This window comes from Mustela erminea, chromosome 7, assembly GCF_009829155.1.
Source record: "Mustela erminea isolate mMusErm1 chromosome 7, mMusErm1.Pri, whole genome shotgun sequence".
Taxonomy (NCBI): domain Eukaryota; kingdom Metazoa; phylum Chordata; class Mammalia; order Carnivora; family Mustelidae; genus Mustela; species Mustela erminea.
In genome coordinates this window covers 85,764,588-85,771,461 of record NC_045620.1, presented here as the reverse complement: position 1 = coordinate 85,771,461, position 6,874 = coordinate 85,764,588, and positions in this window count along the sequence as shown.

The window sequence follows — 6,874 nt, the reverse complement described above, 5'->3', positions numbered from 1 at the left end:
TAAGTTGAGCCTCATCAGCTGATGTGAAACAGGGACAGTTAACATGAAACACAACAATGTAACATGACCATTCATGGATCCAACAGGAGCTGTAAGTATAGATACCTAGATCCAATTTTCCGTTGGCACTGGGAGGTAGAAAAATTTTCTCTGAAGTATTGGCAGTGTTTGCAGGGTAGTAAGAGCAGAAAATAGGAAATAATTTAATGTGGTTCTAAATGGTACTTGTGAAATGTCTTTAAAAATAAATCCTTTCTGACTCTTCATTATGTTGCGCAAATGAGAGGCCCAAAAATTATGGCTCAACAGCCATTTTACATTCAAGGTCAGATAGGCAACAATCAGGCAATGATATTTTATTCTCCTGCACATATGAAATTCTGTTTGAACTCATCAAAGTGAATTTATAGATGTGCTAAAGTATCCAATGAGAAGATTGCGTGTAAGTAGGACAAGTCCCCTTCTTGGTTTCCTATGCAAGTAAATTACTAGCCAGGCATGATTTTACTTGGAATAGAGGAGAAAAGTTCATAATTTTTGTCCCAACCTTGACCAAAACACAGGCCTGGATTTTTAAGAACAAATTTAAATATCTTGGCAGCTATCATTCAGGACTATTTCTGAATAGGATACATTCACATGAAGCCTGTTTCCCTCTGCCAGCATTTCTGTAACTACTAGGAACCTGGGGGAAAGAAAACAAAATATCTGAGAGTAAACTGAACCAGAGTTGACTATTCTCTGCAATTTAATCAGAAGGGACGTTCTTCTAGCATTTAGGGTCTGATTGAATCCCACAGAACCCAGCAATATTGAGAAACAAAACTGGATGTCCTGTTCTTAATTCACCTTCCCATATCAGACTTCTGTGGGGGTAAATAATTCTCAGGACATTAAATTGTACTGTGACATCTATTCCATTCCAATTCATGGCAAAATGGAATTTAACATCTTCTTTGTGGTTGAAACTATGTCATAGTTTTCATCAGAGGTTTTTTCCCTTAATAATTTAGAGGTGTAAATTTACATATTCCAAAAATATTCCTCCTTAGGCATGGAGAAGAGGCTCTGAGAAGGGGAAGGACATGGTTTTACAAAGGAATAGCAGAAAATGTTTCGTTAATCCTTAATAGCAAAACAATAGAGGAAAGATTTGAGGATACCCCATATAATTAATAGAGTAGAACTAAGCATACCGCACATGCTTCCGAGAAGATCACAGAATGCACTGCGGAAATAAGCAATACAATGGTTAATCACTTCAGAGAAATCATGCAGAAAGTACTACACGTACCACATCCAAGATAATGACCGAACCTCTTCGAAATCATCCCATCTGGTAAATCTTTTCCAAAGCTCCAACTGCACCAGGCCATTTTTAACCATCCTCCACCCTTCAGGCATACAAAGCCAGCTGAAGTTCCACTTTTTTTGTTTCAGCAAATAACAACAAAATCCTCCTGCCCATCTGAAAGAGCCAGAAAAATCTTTGTAAGCTAAAGAATGGAAAAGGGAAAGGAGCACAGACTACCAACTAGGATTTTCAAGGGAGGTGGGGTGAGGCGGTGGTGTTTGGGGTCACAGTAAGAACACAGATAAACTGACCTCATGCATAAGGAAGATGATCCAAATTCAAATAAAAACCATGTCGTTCACAACAACACTTCAGAACAACACATGATCTCTTGGAATAACTGTACTAAGAGCAAATGAATCTTAATCGAGTAAAATACTTCTGTGCTTAAGAAACAGACTTTCCCATTGAAAGTACTGGTAAACCAACCATTCAACTCTGAAAGAGATTTTTACATCTCTTTCATAATCCCTGAAATCTGTATTGATATCCACTGTGTCCCAGCTTACAGGATTGAGCGTTAATGATTTTTAATTAAACTTGCGCAAAGTGGCATATTAAAAGCAAATCTAACCAAAATACAATGAAGCAAGAGGGTGAGGCTTAAAACAATATTAACAACTAGTGTTTTGTGGTTTCTCTTCAAATACCAGAGGAGACTGAACTAGGGTGAGGGAATATTGGCTAATAAATTTCCAGAGGAAAAAGAAACCACCTCTATTTTCAATCTTGAAGCATAAGGTGGACAGAAGGACCTTGGTTAAGTATTGTTTATAATGCTGCTCTAAGTTCAATTCAGCGAATGAATTTGGTAACAGCCTCGGGAATTCTGAAGCAAGGTAAAATTTTGCACCCAGAATATTTTAGGTGCTGAGCATATACTTAGAACTGAATTTTCTAAAAATATGCATCGGAAAATTCAGAACAAAATGCCCACAGAGTCTTAACTCTTGGAGGGCTGGGGGGACATCACCATCTACTTCAAAATACAGACAGTGTATATAAAACATTGTTAAACAGAAGGTTAATGTGCCAATTTTACTTCCTTCTTCCTGCGGCTCTGATTTAAACAAGTTGCACACATAAGTGATACTATATGCATAAGGTTTTGCATTAAGTTTGCAATGTCAGGTTTGTTTATAAAAATCATATTTTTAACCGCTGGCCCCTGGGGCTCTGTTCTGGGTAGTTACAACTTCCAGCCCGTTGGATTCTGATTTTTAAAGAGACAGCTCTCATTTCCATGCATTTTCAATGCAGACATTTCAGACTTGGAGCAAAGCTCTCAGTTTGTGTTTTCTGTAGCCTTACAAACTTACAATTAAGTTTATTTACTTAGCGTAGAAAGCGCACTCCTGTGCCATGAAGGGCGGGTGGCCGCTGCCTGCCCTTGGGAGGCTCGCAGAGTTCCGATTCCTTCTCTTTCTCCTTCCCTCTCTCTCTCTCCCCGCCTGACCACCACTCCCGTGAAAAAATGTCCTCGGAGTGCTTTTGAGAGCATTTACCACGTTTTCATTCCTATTTGGAACTTTTAACTCCATTCATAAACCTAGTGGCGGCCCGGTAGTTAATAAGGGGCAGAAATCTCTATAGTCTTTTCCACAGTGGCTGAAATCCTGGCTTCTGTAATTTATGCCCAGCCATAACAAAGCTCATAAGCAGTTGTGGAACAGAGGACCTCCCATTCCTGGATTTGCTGCCACTTCAAGGGACATGCAGAGACTCGGCAGAATATTTATGAGAAATAATTGCATGTGTTTGTTTTGCAGTCCATTCAAGCACGTGAACATTGGAATCGTTTTGGCTTTGGTCTCACCACAGAATTTTTAACTTGACATTTTTCTCCATCCATTTTTCTTTTTTTACTCCCTATTTAGCTTACGAGCACCAAAACATAAAGTAAACGTGATCATTATGAGGTTCTAGAAATATATCGTAGCTGGGCTTCCCAGATAAGATGTTCATTAGGGGACTAGCCTTTTATGTTCTGAAAACTATGTGGATTACTACACTGTGTCTTGAAATGTCAATATGGGTTGGGGGCCAAACGGTCATGACTCTCACAGCTAATTACTCATGCTCCATCCAGGAAGTACTGTTGTTTGCAGTGTGGCTTAGGCTTGTATAAACTTGATTCTTTGGTATCAAAAAAATTATGTAGGGCAAAATTATGTGTTCAGTACAACTCAGCAGGGTGAGCTTTCAAGCTTAAGCTGACCCAGGGAGACGGACAGAATGGAGACCTTTGTAACTACTGCTTTGCTGTCTCCCCTCTCCATGGATCTCTCTTGGAGCCCATTCAGAGACCTCTAGAATATTCCCTGAGATACTACCATGTACATGGCAATCCTACGCAAAGAGAAACGTCATTTTTACATAACAATTTATACCACTCTGGGACTGAGTTAGGAGTCACATGGGAGATGACACCATCACATGAGGCACTGTCTGTGATTAGTCATTTCGTAACACTGTAGGGTCAGACTTTAGAGCTGCAGCATAGAATCAAAGCAGTGGGGAAGCTAACAAAATCTTCTCCAAGTCTGCTGGTGCTTCCTGGAAGGGCTATCTCTAAGTACAGACAGTTGTCTGTCATCTTAGAAAAGATTTCCATCAACATTATCAATATCATCACCATTTTCAGCCTCAGCATCCAAGACCATTCATGAGTGCCTGTTTATCAATAGCATAAGGATAGCTCTCTTATTTAAAATATAAATAAAATGTATGAAATATCACCCTTGTCCATTACAAGTATACAGCATAAGACACTATGATAGATATGTTTTTTTAAGATTTATTTATTTATTTATTTATTTATTTGAGAGAGAGAGAGAATGAGCTGTGGGGAGGGGCGGAGGGAGAGAGAAAGAGAGAATCTTAAGTCGGGTACAAGCCCAGCACAGAGCCCAAGGTGGGGCTCGATCTCTCAACCTTGAGATCATGACCTGAGCTGAAATCAAGAGTCTGACGCTTAACTGACTGAGCTGTCCAGATGCCTTTGTAGTAGATTCTGCATTTTTTTTCAACACCATGACCATTTCCTCTTCTTGATGGCTCTCAGATTATCTTTGGGGGAATTATCTCTTTTCTGTTGTGAGTACTTTTGGTGGAGTTATAAGGCAACTTTCCATGACAGAGTTGAAGAGGTCCTCAGATATCCTTCCTTTCTTCATTCTCCCAGATTTTGATAATGATCACAGCACACAACAATCTCCTGGATTATTCATGAGAAGTTTTGGAGCTGTTTTTATTTCCCAACATCTCAACACTTATAGCCAAAATGTTATCAGATTCTGTCAACTGCAGTCCATAAATTTTTTTGAATCTCTTTTTCTTCCCTTCCTCTTCCCATTGTCAGAGTTAGGGCCCTTGGCTTGTGTCCCCCACACAAATGCGATGGTGTCCTCACCAGTGTGCCTGCCTCCCACCTCTCTCCACCCCAGCTCTGCAATAATAAAAGCAATTTGAAGTAATTGATCCCTTATGATGGTCCAGGCATTAAGCTAAGCACTTTTTAAAAATCTTATCTTCGTAACTCTCCTGAAGTAGATATTATTTTTCCCTCTTAAAGACCGGAAAAACAAGGCTCAAAATATCATGAGAAACTTCCTTGTGATCACCCAGCTAATACCTATTCTAGCCAAGATTTGAATTCAGTTCTGTATGACTCCAAATTCTGTGCTCTAAAGGAGGTAGAAATAGTCACATCTCCTCACACCAATGGCAGAGTGACCTTTCCAAATGCTATTTATTTTACTGCTAACAACCCTGATGGCTCTACATCCATTACCCGTACAAGAAAGTTACAAACAAGTGAGGCTTTCCAGAGTCTGCCATAACTGTGCTTTTCTAACCACCTTTCTTATCACTATCCTCACCTGAGATCCAGACATTCAGCTATCCCTAACTCCTTGGTGTCCTCAAACAAATTGTGTTCTCTTCTGCCTCTCTTATTTTTTTGCATATGCTGTTCCTTCAGTCGATAGGGCTGGTTCTGTTTCCTTTCCTCTGGAAACTTCTTGCTAGGCCTTCCATATGCATCTGAGATGTGATTTCTTTCTGGGACCACCCATGGATTCCCTGGCCAAGGTCATTTCCATTTCCCCAAGGTACCCATTTGCACTTCGACATCTTCTATTTTGAGTCCTTATCACACCATACTCTGAGCACTTGCTGGCATATGAGTTTCCTCCCTCGACTGTGGCTTCTTCATGGTCTCTGCTTTATTGGCTTTCTTTCCTAGTTTCCACCCTCCCCACTCTATTCCCCACCTAGTAATAAGTTGAGTCATATCATTCCTCTACCCAAAATCCTCCAACAATTTCCCATAATATTTAGAATAAAATCAGGAACACTTACCATGGCCCTTAAGGCCTTATGATGGCTCTGGCCATCTACCGTCTCTTTACCTTCCCCATCCCTCCTTCTCCCAATTCAGCCATATGACCTCTGAGCTAGTTTTTAAACAGGCCAAAGACACACCTTCTCAGAACCCTCCCACTGACCATTCTTTCTGCTTGAAGACTCTTCATCCAGAGGTCTACTTGGATGTTCCTCTCACTTCCTTCAGATCTCTGCCAAATGTCAGCTCCTTAACAGAAAAATTCTCTGGCCATCCACGTAAAATATAAACATAAAATCACAACCACTATCACACCCTTGACCCTTCTTCCCATTCTCAACACTGACTATTGTCTGTCATTATATTACCCCTGGGGGTGTATATTTATCTATGTCTGCCAAGCCTATTGAAAATGAAGCCTTATAAAGGCAGGCCTGTGACTGCTTTCTTCAGTGCTATACCCAGGCCTTTTACCAGCCGCTACTTAGTAAGCATAAATGAATATGAGAATCTCCTCCTCCATTTTCCAATGTTTACGACATTGCCAGCTATACTCCAGGGGCTCAAAACATACTTAGTATATATTGAGTGAATTGTGGTGCGAGTTATAAAGAATTGCCATGGAATTCTCCTTACAAACAAGACGGGTCGAAAAAGATGCTTATACCCAAAGAAACATTTCAGAAGTTAATTAAATTATAAGAGAATCCTAATTTGACAGGCAGTAAGGCAGAAAAAAAGAGTAGAGAGAATTCCAAAAAGTAACTCAAAAAATTTTCTAGACATGTTCCCCTTCAGGATCTTGTGACTCACCCTGTCACAAGTGTCTTCATATGTAAGTCCTTCCTGATGTCATCTCCAGACAGAAACTTTTCCTTCTTAGCTCACAGCCCCTTCATAAACAGGAATGCTCTAAATCAGGAATCCCTAATCCTCTCTAAGTGAAACTCTCTAAGTGAAACAAAGCTGGAATTCTCATCTAGGACCATGTCCCAGAAATGTATTTAAGTCAATTTTACAATAACCTTTGAGCCATCATTAAGTCCTCTTAACCTTTAGGGAGTCAGGCATCACAAGAAAATAACCCTTTATTATCTACTATCATTGTCATGAAGTACTAGGAGACCCTATGATTTCTTCCCAATGTTATTATCTCCCTTTTTCTGAATATCCTG